Source organism: Cibotium barometz, chromosome 37 (genome assembly GCF_041138505.1).
Source record: "Cibotium barometz isolate CiBa-2024 chromosome 37, ASM4113850v1, whole genome shotgun sequence".
Lineage (NCBI taxonomy): Eukaryota > Viridiplantae > Streptophyta > Polypodiopsida > Cyatheales > Cibotiaceae > Cibotium > Cibotium barometz.
This window is the reverse complement of record NC_141082.1, coordinates 18,734,532-18,749,845: the sequence shown is the minus strand read 5'-3', so window position 1 is coordinate 18,749,845 and position 15,314 is coordinate 18,734,532.

Sequence of the window (15,314 nt, the reverse complement as noted above, 5' to 3'; positions counted from 1 at the left end):
AGCCAGGCTGCCCAATTTTTAATGTTTCTTGGTTTTTGAGAGGCCTCTTGAAATTAGGCCTTTTGGTCTGTAGTTTGCAATTAAATGATCTTGGATGGTGACAAAACTTTACAAATGATTCACCATCAAATTGGTTAATGTGAAAGCTAATTGCTTACTTTTTAACGTGTCTTTGCCTTAAAGAGACTCCTTGAAATTAGGCCTTTGGCATGCACATTGCAACCAAATGAGCTTGGATGGTGACCAAAACATTCAATAGTGAGGATGGGTTACACATTCACTTGGAAAGTTTTTTCACCACATTAGAGCACATTTAGTTAGAATTTAAATAGGCTAGAGTCATGCTAACATGTGTTGGCCATAAAGAGCCCACTTGAAATTGGGGCCTTAGCCTACATAATCCAATCAAATGAGCAAGTATGGTGACCAAACTTTTCAAGAGTGAGAGTGGGTGTATCTTACATAAGGGTAGATGTACTCTTTGAAATATTTAGTGAATAATGCACATGGAGTATATTTCTCTAGGATCTACAACCTCCTCTATTTTCCTCCACCATCAAACTATCACACTACATACTCATATTACCGCCAATACACACTAGCTTGATGTCACTGTTGTTGACATATCCTTCAATAAGTGTAGGTAGGACTTAATGCTTTGGTAGCAATGACAACCCCCCACATAAACCACATGTTCCCTCGACACATGAAAGGTAATGGTGTAAGGCATCTGGCTTATGTGGACACAAAACAAAGTGTTCGTGCAAGCTAGTAAGCCTCCCATTATTCCCACTAAGGTAATGTTACACATCATAGTAGAGACTCCATGATGAAGGAGTTGAGCTAAACTCAAGAAATACACCTGGTGTACTCTCATCATTATAAGCAAGGAGCATTCCCATTCATATCCCTATCCAAATAGCTCCCATTGCACATGGCAACAGTGCTAAACCTATCCACCATCAACAACGACCTTATCGAATGAATCCAAAGTATGCTAACATTGTTAAAGAAGATATAGAAAAGCTCATCAAAAAATATGAATTCATCTATGAAATTTGAAATTCGGACGGGGTATCACCCATTGTGGTGGTGCTTTAAAAGAATAGGAAATTACGAGTATGTGTCAATCTCAACCTTTATTGCCTACCTTTAAACCCATTCAAATGCCAATTTTAGGTTAAACACGGAGTTATATTAGGACATATATTGTCCAAAAATGGGATTTCCACATAGATGAGAGTAAAATAAAATATATCTTGGAATTACCCCCATAACGAACTATAAGGGAGTCCAAAGGTTTATGGGACATGTAGGCTACTATAGGCGATTCATTCTCTTTTATGCTGAGATTGCACATCCCTTCTACAGACTTCTCATTATATTTGATTGGACAAAGGAATTCCAACAAGCCTAATTACATATTAAATCAAGCTTTGGCTAGTGCTCCTATACTACGAGTGCCAAACTAGGATGTTATCTTCCATGTGCAGATTGATGCTTCTAAATTTGCAATTGGATAAGTCCTAGCCCAACTAGGTGAACACATAATAGACTACCCTATAAGTTTTGTCAGACAACAGTTATGTGAGGTTGAGATGAATTATGTGATGAAGGTTTGAGAATGGTATATGAGATGGAGATTTTCCAACATTACCGTCTAGCTAATAAATTTGTTTTCTATGTTGATCATCAAGCCTTTCTATACCTTGTTAATAAACTGTGCTCCACAAGAAGAATCACTAGGTGGTTGTTGATTCTTCTTGAATTTAATTTCATAGTGGTGGTACAACCTAGAAAGAAACATGTCATGGTTGATCATCTATCTCGTGTACCTAATGGTGAAACAATAGATGATGATTTACCTAACGCTACAATGTGTAAAGTGGAGGCTATATCAGAGTGGAGTGAGAGAATCATTAACAATATAGCTAATGGTTTTCCAGGGGATAAAAACTGAGAAAAGATGTAGCATGGAAGTTTCATAAAGAAGCAGAACCGTACTAATTGATTGGGCCAAAACTCATTATAGACGTGGTAAGGATGACATATAAAGATGCCGCCCTAGGGAGGATGAATACGTATACATTATCGAATAAGCACACCAAGGGGTAGCTAGTGGACACTTCACATGCAAAGTTAGAGTAAGAAAAATACTCCAGCTGGGGTATTGATGGCCCATGATCTTTAAGGATTGTGCACTGTTTATCAAAGGATGTGATGAGTGCTAACAAAAGAAGGACATGATGCCACTACATCCTGTGAGAGTCAACCAACCTTTTGAAAAACGGGGCCTAGATTTTATTGGCCCTATTAGTATTGCTGCATGTGGCACACAAGCACACTTCATCATTGTTGCCACAAATTATGTAACCAAATGGGCTGAAACAAAAAGTGAGGGATGTTAGCGACTACTAAGTTTCTCTATGCGAATATCATTACCCGATTTGGATGTCCATTTCAGCTAGTGATCAAGGTAAGCATTTCATCAATGATGTTATCAAGAATCTCATTAACACACATTAGGACATTTTGGAGGTCATTTGGAGGGCCTTGTAAGAAATTCATTTTCTTCAAATTTCTCTCACTAGAAAAAACTTTTAAAAAATATCAAAATGTCTGACTATCCAAATATATATCTTTTTCCAAATTACCATTCTCGTATTAAAGAAAGGTTGCAAGCTTTTGTCAGAACATTGAAATTTATGAAAAAGGCTTCAAGCCTTTAAATATTCTCAGTGCTCTCGATATCTCTGCCCCTCTCTCATTACATGCTCTCTCTCTCTCGATATCTCTCTCTCTCTCTCTTGTTTCCTTGTCTCTCCTTCTCTCTAGGTTTCTCTCTCTCTCTCTCTCTCTCTCTCTCTCTCTCAATCTCTCGATCTCTCCCTCTCTGTCTGTCGCTCTCTCTCTCTCTCTAGAGTTATTTCCTTGTCTCTCCTTCTCTCTCTAGGTTGCTCCCTCTCTCTCTCTCTCTCTCTCTCTTTTCTTGTCTCTCCTTCTCTCTAGGTTGCTCCCTCCCTCTCTCTCTCTCTCTCTCTCTCTCCCTCTCTCTCTCTCTCTCTCTCTCTCTCTCTCTCTCTCTCCTCAGACACACACACACACAGAGGAGCAGATAATTAACTTTTAAAAAAAACTACTTCATAGCCAAATGGCGTGATAGAAACGCTACAAGTGAAACCAAAAAATGTATCCACTCCAAAGGGCTATCATTGCAAAGAGAGGGAGAGGGGGAGAGAGGGGGAGAGAGAGAGAGAGAGAGAGTCTAAGGCAAAGATGCAAGAGAATTGGACATTTGATTAAAGTATTTTCCCAGCAACAACTGAAATTTTTTTGTGTCTACTTTTTTTCCCTAAGATAGAGAGTGATACTCAGGCAAAGAGCTTACAAATAAGGGCATCTATGTGGAGAATTTTCCCACCAATTTTAATTTTATATCACAGGGTGTGTGTGTGTGTGTGTGTGTGTGTGTGTGTGTGTGAGAGAGAGAGAGAGAGAGAGAGAGAGAGAGAGAGAGAGAGAGAGAGAGAGAGAGAGAGAGAGAGAGAGAGACTCAAGAAAAGAGCTAAGGAAGTTTTAACAAGATCATTTTTTTTATATACATTAGAGTGAGAAGGACATAAGAGCACATATTTATATTATTAGCATGAAAAGAGAGAGAGATTATAAAATGGTTTTTTTAAAAAGAATCATAACTTGTCAAAAGTGAGCATCCCGAGGTCCTAAATGAGAGACATATTACAAAATGGATTTTCAAAAAGAAGGCTAACTTGTCAAAAGTGAGAAGCCACAAAACCTAGATATCAAAAGTGGGAGACTATCACTTGAAAAGAGTCTTTCAAAGCTACTACTTTCCTAAGTTGAGCAGAGATTTCAACATCTTTGCTAAATCAGCCAATGTACTCAAGTCCCTCCTTTCTATATATTTGATAATACACCAGTTTGGCATCCCTGACCTCGTTCTTTAGCCACTCTTCAGCTTGGGCTATCCTTTGGTCACACTCAAATTTTTCCTCAACAATTTTCTCGAGGGCCTACTTGTTGGCTTTTGCAACCTCTCTTTTCTCCTGCAAAGAGAAAGCACTGAGTTAGGCTTCCTATGGAACCACTTAGTTAAGAGCTTAGTTAGGATTTCCTAACGGAACCACAATAAAGCACTAAGTTAACCTAGTGAGTTATGTAGCAAGGAGAAAGGGAAGCAGAAAGGCCTACCTCCAGAAGGGCTAGCTCCAAACCTTGCTTATTTTTTGAGCACTCTTATTCTACTCGGTCTCCCAATGATTGAGGGGGCACCAGGTGTTGGAGGGGCTCAAAAAGCTCCATAAAGTCTAATACCTCCTCCGTGCGTAAGAAAGGCAAATTTTCCATAGTTTTTACACTACCTCACTGTTAGCAAAGGATGGTGTGTTGATAAAGTGGTTGTGTTAACAAAGGAGTGTGTGTAATGTTAACCAAGGGGGTGTGTTTTAACCACTAGCTCAAGCGTGTGTGCTCGTGTGAATTTTTCATGACTACAATTGGTGCACAAGAAAGTTAAATTTTCAATAGTTATTACACTACCTCACTGTTAGCAAAGGATGGTGTGTTAATAAAGTGGTTGTGTTGACAAAGGAGTGTGTGTAATGTTAACCAAGGGGGGTGTCTTTTAACCACTCGCTCAAGCGTGTGTGCCCATGTGAATTTATGATGAATACAACTGAGGGATGATTGTAAGTACTATTTGTTGATGTCATCATGATGATTTCAAGTACAATTTGATAATGTCATCATGATGATGTTAAGGTTAGGGGTAGTTTTAGGGTTAGAGATAGGGTTAGGGCAGAGAAGCTAGTATTTTTAGGGGTAGGATTAACATCATGTTCATGGCGAGAGAGAGAGAGATAGAGTGAGAGAGAGAGGCAGAGAAAGAGAGAGAGACAGAGAGTGAGAGAGAGGGTGAGCTCTCTCTCTCTCTCTCTCTCTCTCTCTCTCTCTCTCTCTCTTTGCATAGAATTCATTTTCATCTTTTTTGTTAGGTTTAGGGTTAGGGTTAGCATTCATGTTCATAGAGAGAGAGAGAGAGAGAGAGAGAGAGAGAGAGAGAGAGAGATGTTCTTAATCTCTCTTTGTAGTTCAGAGCAAGATATATTCACACAGAGAGAGAGAGAGAGAGAGAGAGAGAGAGAGAAAGAGATTTGTTCTTAATCTCTCTTTTTGTAGCTATAATTCTTTATGTCTATAACTACAAAGAAAGATTAAGAACATCTCTCTCTCTCTCTCTGTCTCTCTCTTTATAGTAATAATTTTTATACTATTTGGGATGATAGCCATTTGGCACACATATGGAATTTAGATTCACCTAGAGGGGTGTTTTCACGCCAATTGGCTATCAAACGATATGTTGGATAAAGTGATTTTCTTGCCTTCTTGTATAATTTTAAGTATGAGAAAGTTTGCAATGTAATAATTTTTTAATGTTTTAAGTTTGCGGAATTTTGCAATGTTTGCAATCTTCTAACCTCAACAATTTCTTGGATTTTACCAAGGTTAAAAAATATGGCACAAGAGAATTTAGGAAGGAGTAATTCTTTAGGAAGAGAGTTTGGGTAACTTGGTCTTTTGAGTGAGATGAAGGTGATGTTTATTTGGAACAAATCCTTCAACCTTGTTTGGGAGCTTTGGTCACTGTGCGATATGTACAGAACTCTTTATATGTATGTACATAACACTATTGATTCTTTTGGATCAAAGCTAGAGTATATAATTGTTTTGTTACAAAAATATAAGGGAGTACATAATAAATTTGTTCCAATAAGTGCGTGCTGCAACAAGGTTATTTAAGTTGGAGAGGGATTAGTTTTGGAACAAGGTTATTATAAATAAAGAGTGAAATTCATGTCAGGAAGATCTATGCTCCAAAATTACATTTATACCATATATAACAAAATCAAAATGTCTTTGTTTCTATGTAATCATATATACTTTCCTGCACGTACCTTCTTGTACCAACTCTCATCAAGTGGTTTAAGAAATTACCCACTAAATTTCTGCAAAGAAATCTTTACTTTACACTTTCCACCTAAAAAACATTGGATAGCTCCACAAAAATTGTTATTGGCATGTACAAGACAATTGTCACTACTTGTGTGGGTATACCTTAGAGAAAAGAAGTGGTCAAGAAAGAATACATGTGTGGGTATACTCCCTTCCAATGACCAACCGAGTGTAGAAGTGGTAAATTAGAAGAATACTTGCCTCCGCAAGGCTTCTTGCACTTCTACCCTAATATTACACTCAATTACTTTGCCACTCTTCATAGCAGGAGGGATACACATCTGCGCACAAAAAACATTGAACACTTGAATGAGAGAATGCAAACATAAGAAGGAATAAGCTACACAAGAACCTCCTGAAATTTGTTTTCCCAAGCTCTACCTTGAAGTCTTTATTATGAAATCTTTCTCCTTCTTGGTTCCATTTCTAGAAAAAAAAAGAGAAGAAGAAGAATGGGCTAAAAGCTTTCTCCTTCATGTTTGCACTTGGGTCAAAGAGTGGGAGAGTATTTCTAAAAAAAGAGAGAAGAATAGGGTAATATTAAGGAGAGCAAACATGAAGAAGCATTCAAAATTTTCCCTCCTTTATAATATTTTTCCCTCCCTCTTTGTACTTTGTCAGGCCTCTTTAATGCCATTGGTAGTCATTTTCTTCAAAAAGGTACTACTTTTAAGATGAAAATGAGAGTTTTTTAAAATACTATAAACTTCTGTAATAGATTTTATATTCATTTAGCTATTTTTTTATGTTAGGTTGGCCACTTGCTCATTGGTGGGCTTCTATTTTCTCTCTCTTCTAAAAGGCCCTCTAAATGACCTCCAAAATGTCCTAATGTTTGCACACTGTAAGTTAATACCATATTACCCACAAGAAAATGGACAAGCATAGAGAACCAACAAGGTTCTTATTTTGATTTTGAAAAAGGTTGTTAAGGCTCGATGCACTAGCTTGGAGTCTAAGCTCATAGGAAGCTTCACGGGCCTATAGCACATCTACAACTGGTTACATGCCATTTAAGATGGTGTATGGACTTGAGGTAGTACTCAGGTAGTAATGTCATGGGAGTTCACGATCCCTCGCTTAAGGGTCGCTATAAAATGAAAAACTTGATGGTAATGAATTGGTTGAGCGGTTATTTTTTTTACAACTTATAAAGGAAAGATAAATTTTAGTGCAAAACACGCTGACAGAAAAGGATAGAAGAAAGAAGTGGTTTGACCAAAATCTCAAGGATAAGGAGATCAAGGTAGAAGATCTTATACTTATGTATGGGATTTGTAGTGAAAAGAAAAAGGTCAAGTGTACTAGAAAGGGACCATTAAGGGTTTCGATTTTACTTCACAAGGTACTATATGTGAACACTTGACGGAGTTGAAACTATTGATTTCCTTAATGGTGGTAAGTTTAAAAAATACTATGGACCCATTACCAAAGAATTCTTACATGCTTCTCATGACAAGAAAGCCACCATGGAAAGGTCCACTCAAAATAAAATCCAAGCCCAATAGGAGGCAAGGGAAAGATGGGAAAAACTTTAACAACATCGAGAGAAAACCTTGGACCTATTGCACAAGCTTATGTTGAAGAGGTAATTGACAAAATAGAGGATCACATGATGCAAGCTCTCAGAACACACTATAATAGAATGAGGGTCTAGTAGAAAAATTAGCAGCAATTTTATAACTATAAGAGTACGGAGATGTCATGTTTATCTCGCTTTGCTATACACACTTTCATAACTATAAGGATACGGAGATGTCGGGCCTATATCGCTGCTAGACATGTTGCTAATTTTGCTACAACAGAATCAATTCTCCACAATGAAATTTCACTGCTCAGTAGTGATATTTTGCTACTATTTTGTATACTAAGCAACAACTCATGGCATTGTGTGGAAAAATTAGCTAGAGTAGACTAAGGAGTCATACAGGACGCCCTAGTCTACCCTAGCTCTTTTTTTTATACACATAGAAGCTTGAAAAAGAAATTAAAACTGGGAAGAATGCAAGTAAACAAAATATATTTAATATTGCTTTATTGGTAAGGACTTTGGCCATATATTAAATAAAAACAAGGAAGGGCTTATGTGTTACTTACCTTGTCAACTTGAGTCTCGAAAATAGACTTGTTCAAATGTACACCTCATGTACGCATGTACGCATCCAAGCCCACAATTAAAGAAAGGGCAATCTATACCCTTAACAAAAAATAATTAAAAAAAGAAACAATTAGTTACAAGAAAGAATATAGTTTAAACTAAATTAGATTAAATAAAGGAAAATATTAAAATAAATACTTACAAAGTAAGTAATAAAAGAGGATTTTCTTCTGAAGCGCTCCTCACTTTCGTAGTCATGAAGCACTTGCTCTGCTTATTGTTGAAAATCACCTCAATGCTTCCTCATAAAGCTTCGTGCATGCCTCCACTCATCGGAGAGAACACTTGGCTTTTCCATGTTGTTCTTGGACACTCTCTTAATGTTTGTTCTCCTATTATAGAAAAAAAAATTATCCTCTTCTTCATCCAGTCCTTTGAGAAGGTGAGGCTCGGACGTGGAACAAAAAACTTAGTCTAATAACATATTGTTTTAATAGCTCATCTTGTGCTTTCCACTTCTTAAAAGAGTTTGTGAACCCCAAGTTAGCAAGTACATGTATCTAGTTGATGACTTGCTTCCCTCTAGCATCCATCAACAAGGGCCCCATCGATATCTACATTATATGGTAGGGTTCATGGATCAAGTTGTGGTATGGCTCTCTTTTTGGGTGTGGCTCTAAATGATCAGAAGATGACCCCCTCGGTTGGGGAGATGAATCGAGAGACTTAGTGTTACTTTTTCCAAAGCCAAAGCAGTCTTCTCCCCCCCGCTACTATGTATATTAGACCCCCCAGACTCCCTATGACATCATGATAAAGATGGATGTGAGAGAGAAGGGGTGGGTCTAGTCGACATTGACAGTGTAGGCTCATCACAAACATAGTGTGATGGGCTTGCTACACTTGAATCTATGCCTATCAATGGAGTGGATTGTCCTCAAGGAGACGACTGGGGCCATATGGAGTAGATTGGCTCGATGGTATGTTGGCTTGCATATAAGAATACATGAATTGACTTACATATAATCATAAAGTCAATGGTATGTTGTCTTTCATATAAGAATACATGAATTGACTTACATATAAGCATAAAGTCAATGGTATGTTGGCTTGCATATAAGAATACATGAACTGACTTATAAAATGCATAAAGGATAAACTTGATGGTATGTTGGCTTGCATACAAAAATACATGAATTGACTTACAAAATACATATAAGAATACATGAATTGACTTACAAAATGCATAAAGGATAAACTCTGTGTATGTGAAAAGGAATGTCAAAACATACTTGTGTTTGTGGGTGACAATTGAGTCCATGCCTACTACCCATATTGTTGGTTGATGATATTGAGCATGTTCACGACATTTGGGCATTGCATGGTGGGTCAATCAATATTGCATATACATATAATCCAAACCAAACACATGCATAAGAGTCAATTGCTAGAAGCATGAAACATTCATAAATAGCTATGCATAAAGGCTTTATGCATAAATCTTATGCATAGAGCCTATGCATAAAGCTCTGCATACAACCTACACATAAAGCTATGCATAAAGCCTACATATAAAGCTATGCACAGAGCTTATGCATAGAGCCTATGCATAAGGCCTATCTATAAAGCTCTTATGCACAGAGCTTATGCATAGAGCCTATGCATAAGGCCTATCTATAAAGCTCTTATGTATAAAACTATACGTGTAAGATTTTCCTCCAACTTTTGATGATGTAAAGATGTAAGAACCTCCCCTTCAGCCTCGTGTAATCATCCCCCCTTTTGAGAATGGAAAAACATCTTCTTTGACCCTGTTTTAGACTAGAGAGAGAATTTATTCTAGAGAGAGGTAGAATATTTTTGGAATATTTTTGAGTAATATTATTCCTTAAGATATTCTAAGATGATCCTCTGAAATGGAATTTTGATCTGAATTTTCTAAGTTGCATTAGTTTTGGACGGTGGGTAAGCCAAGAGGACCCCTAGTTCAAGGTTCTAAGCTTTGCAAATATTTTTTAATTTAAAAATGGGATATCCTTATCCAATAAGGTTGGAAAATAGTATTAAAAAGAAAAATGAAAAAATTTGGAATTATCCACAAGAAAATAGTAAAGAAAGGCTCACATGAGGTGGAGATTTCATAATCATGAGTTTCTGATATGTAAACTCCGTTGACTCCCTATCAGCTGTTGCAACTTTATCACTTAGGTCTCCATGACCTCATTCACAAGATGGTCAAAATGCTTCCCCAGCATTATTGACATTGTTCCACACCATTTCTCATTATTCCACATTGTTCCACACCATTTCTCATTATTCCACATTCTTCTACATCAATTCACATTACTTAATCCACATTCAATCATATGTATTCCCATCTTCCTTTATCCATTCTCATCCAATCATATTATATTACATCCCATCACATCTATCCTCATCTCACATCTCATCCATTCTCATCTACCCATATCCACATCACATCACATCTCATCCATTCTCATCTACCTATATCCACATCACATCACATCTCATCCATTCACAACTTCCCCGATCCACATCACATCCATTCACATCACACCTCATCCATTCACAACTACCCCGATGCACATCACATCACATCGATTCACATCTATTCCGATTCACATCACATCACATCTCATCCATTCACATCTATCATCCTCCCAATTCACATCACACCACATCACATTCACCTCTCATTCATTCACATCTATCCCGATTTACATCCATCACATTTCATCCACATCCACATCCACATCCATTTACATTACATCACATTACATCCACATCCACATTCATTTACATCACACCACATCTTATCACATCCGTATCCCCATCCATTTACATCCCATCACATCTTTTCACATATCCTCACATCTCATTCTCATCTCTTCATTCACATCCACATCCATTTACATCACCTCACATCTCATCCACATTCATTTACATCACCTCACATCCCATCCACATTTATTTACATCACCTCACATCCCATCCACACTCATTTATATCACACCACATCTTATCACATCCACTCACATCTTATCACATCACATTCACATCTATTCACATTTAGTAACATTTTCTATTTTTGAAACGGATGGGACTTTTCTAAATTTATTCTAATTCCTTGACCAAGGTAAAGGTTCTTTTTCTCAACGGATATTTTCATATTTTTTCTCAATTTTCTCAAGTGAAATATATTCAATATTCTTCTTTTTGAGTAAAAGATTCATGGGATTTACAAAAATCAATTCTACCCATATTTTCCAATAATGCTCAAAATTTCATTTTTGATAAATACTCATAATTTAAATTATGCTAAAAATTTCTCTTTTTCTATTTAATTTCTTGGATCTCAAATATCATGGAAATTCCTCTTTTTGCGTTTAATTGATGGAATTCCAAATGTCATGAGAATTACTCTTTTATCACAAAATAAATTTATATAAAATTCCTCTTTTATTTAATAAAAATATCCATTATTCCAATTATGCCAAGAATTCCACTTCTACCATTTAAATGATTGAATTCCAAATGTCAGGGGAATTTCTCTTTTATTATTTAAATTTTCTCATGCATAAAATAAATTTATCTAAAATTTCTCTTTAAATAAAAATATTTATTACGAAAAGTGATCCAGAAGGTCACCAAATTGCATGGGTGACATTTGGGGAGAGTCTCTTGGAAACTTGTAAAGCTCAGCGAGGAGGAGTCCTGGACGAGAGCTTATAGGCCACAAATTTAGAAGCTTCAAGCAGTGTGGCTGACATGGAATGCTGACATGGAATGTGATGCAGGTGGTAGTAACCATAAGGCCAAGCATTCAACATCATGGGAGCATGGTGGCAGCTAGACGGATCAACTTGGTTCATGGATACTTGATCACAATCTTTGTTGTGTGCACATTTTGAAGGTGGAGTCCATGGTGGCTACCAAGGCCGACGAGAGGCTATCTGAAAAGACACATGAGCTCAGCTACTACTGCAGAACAATTGATTTCAATAATAAGAGGGACATGTTAATTCACAATGAAGGCACATCATCTACAGCTATCTTGATAGCAGCCATGGAAGATCACAAGCGGCAACTGAAAGAGTTGAAGGTAGACCCGCACACCAACATGGATCAAGTGCATAATCTTGAGCTTCAAATTGAAGCTTGCTCTAGGATGTTCTAGTTGCTCGGAGAGTGAATGAGACAATGTTGAACATGAAAGGGGACATCGCATTGTTAGAGGTATGTCTTTTTTTCCCTAGTTGAACAAGTCCCTAGCTCATTAAGAAGGACTTAATTTACAGAATGTTTAGCTCCTCCAAGTAGTTTTTATTTCTTCTAAAGTAGTTTTCAGATATTGACTAGCACCTAGATATAGTTTAGTATCCATAAAAGCAAACCTTCGATAATGTTCTACTTTTTAAGGTAGTTTTTATTCCTTTAAACTTACTTTTACATGGAGAAGTAGTTTAGTACCCACAAAATATTTTCCAAAATATTCAGAGCCCCAAAGTAATTTAAACTTATTTTAAAGTAGATTTCAAATTATGAATAGAACCTAGAAGTAGTTTAGTACCCAAAAAATACTTTTTAGGTAGTTTTTTTCTGTAAAAGTAGATTTCAAATTGTGATCAGAATCCATATTTAGTTTAGCGCCCAAAAATACTTTTCAGGTAGTTTTTATTTCTTTAAAAGTATATTTCAGATTGTGAATAGAGCCTAGAACTAGTTTAGTGCCCAAAAAAGACTTTTCAGGTAGTTTTTATTCCTTTAAAAGTAGATTTTAGATTGTGAATAGAACCTGGAATTTTTTTAGTACCCAAAAACTACTTTTCAGGTTGTTTTTATTCTTTTAAAAGTAGATTTGAGATTGTGAACAAAACCTAGAAGTAGTTTAGTACCAACATAATACTTTCAACTAGTTTTTATTTCTTTAAAAGTTTTTTTTAGATTGTTAACAATATTTAAAAATAGTTTAGCACACAAAAAGGTCCTTTTTAGAATCTCCTTATATCTTTTTAGATTATCCTTATATCCTTATAACTTATTATGCTATGTCTTTTTGTGAGACTGTATAGGCTGAGCTTGAACAATTGCAAAATAGAAGTTGACGATGCTATGTAACATTTAGCATTTATAGAGAATATGGTGTTGCAATTTAAGCAAGGTGAGAAGCTGTGTTTGGTACCCACACCCTACGAAGCACCGAAAGATGAAGAGGCCACAATCAGGGTGGCAAGCATCTATGCTGGGTGTGAGATCCATTGACTGTAATTGGTATATATATGCTAGCCTGCAAACAAAAATACCACCTTTTATGCTTTGCAAGTGTGATTGCCTTGAGTTTATTTTGTGTGGGTCTTGGCTGCAATGAGACCATCCTAGACAATGCATGATCGTTGCTTCTTGGAGGGCCTCGGATAGCCGCTAAGCAAGAGTGAATGTAATCTTTCATGCAGTTTGAGTATGTTATCTTTGATGATGTTTTATATGTTATGCTACCCTTTGGTATGGATCTTACATATATACTTGGATTGTGGATGCAGGGGATTTTAAAGGGGAACAACATGTCCAGGGTTGGGGAAAGAAGAGAGTTTGGAGAGGTCATATGTGGATGAGGGCTTAGGAAAAGTGACAAGTTCTTTAGTTTCGTAGGATGGGCTAGATTTGGATGGCATGGCAGATGTGTCAACTAAGCCTATGGTTGATGACCTGCATAAAAAGTCACCTGCTGAAGTCATGGAGCAAGTGACCCAGGAGGATGTGTATGCAGTAATGTAGGCTATGAAAAATTATGATAATGAGAGAAAAGAAAGGGAGCAAGAGGATTTTGATACTGAAGCCTCTCCGGATGTGACATGAGCCAATTCAAAGACAAACATAAAAATAAGCGTCTAGCAAGGAATGGAAGAAAGTAAAATACAAATCAATGTACCTTGTTTTTAATTCTTAACCATATCCTAATATCATTATTATTTGTAATTGAAAGGCCATCGTGTTTATAAGAGTTGACCCTTCAAAGAAGACAAATCTAGCACCAGTCGGATGGTGATAAAGAAATTAAATCATCCCCTGTAGTGTGAGAGCAACCACAACCAAGCAATAAAAGTACTAGACCCAATCCCATTGACCCCCTTTCACACTTACATAAGCCCCATGTATGCAAGAATTTGTAAGTACTTGCTGCTGTATACACATGTTCATATCACTCGCACCTGTCAATTTTTGGCCTTTTTTATTTAATGTGCATCTATAAGCATTGTTGCCACTGTTTGTATTGGTTGCCCCTATTTTAATGAAATGCATCCTTTTTTGAAACTCCTTGTCATCTATGCCTCTTTTTAATGCCTTGAGTCTCCTTGTGTAAAGTTTTGATGAATTCAGGTTAATGTATTAATAATCATTTTGTTTATTAGAGGTCTGACAGGCTCATGTGGTAATACAGAGGGTTGAGGAGATCAAGATTGATAGAGTGCCACCATGGTATCAGACTCTGTCAAAGTTCATAGATACAAAGGATCTAGATTGAGTGGCATTGGTTCTTGGCTTACAAGGGGTTCTTTTGTAGACATTCCATTTGAAGAAAGAGGAATCTCTAAATCTGGATACTAGTGACTACATACAGGTAAAGGAATTAGGAGAGGAGGTGATTGACTTTGTGCGTAAGGATGTGGAGCCCTTCTTTTGCTGATGGCATGCAGATTTGAGAACGTTTATATTTGGAGTTTTGCCCTCCTCCGAAATGTTCAAAAAAGGATGGAGCTTTGTTTTCCTCGTGCTTCAAAGTGGCTGTGTGCCTTGATTGGTTAAGAGTTATGTGATGTTGCAGATTTAAATTTTGATGTGGGCAAACCGATTTTCTTCAAGAACCTTTATAATTTTTGGAAAAGGTTCCCAAGATACAATGAGAGGAACACACTCTTGATTGATGATATTTCCTATAAGTGTAAGGTGAATAGGCCAGGTGTATACTTGATTTTGATGTGAGAGAGGAAGCATAATTACATGGTAAATGAGCTTGGAAAATGGCTTCAGGCTATTGATCGCACATCATTTGCAGAATGTTGGGAGGGTCCCATGTAAGATGATTTAGATAGTTTTGTTAACGACGAATTGAGAAAAGGTGGGGTCATCTTGTCGTATGCTGCATACATGAAGCAAGAAAGTC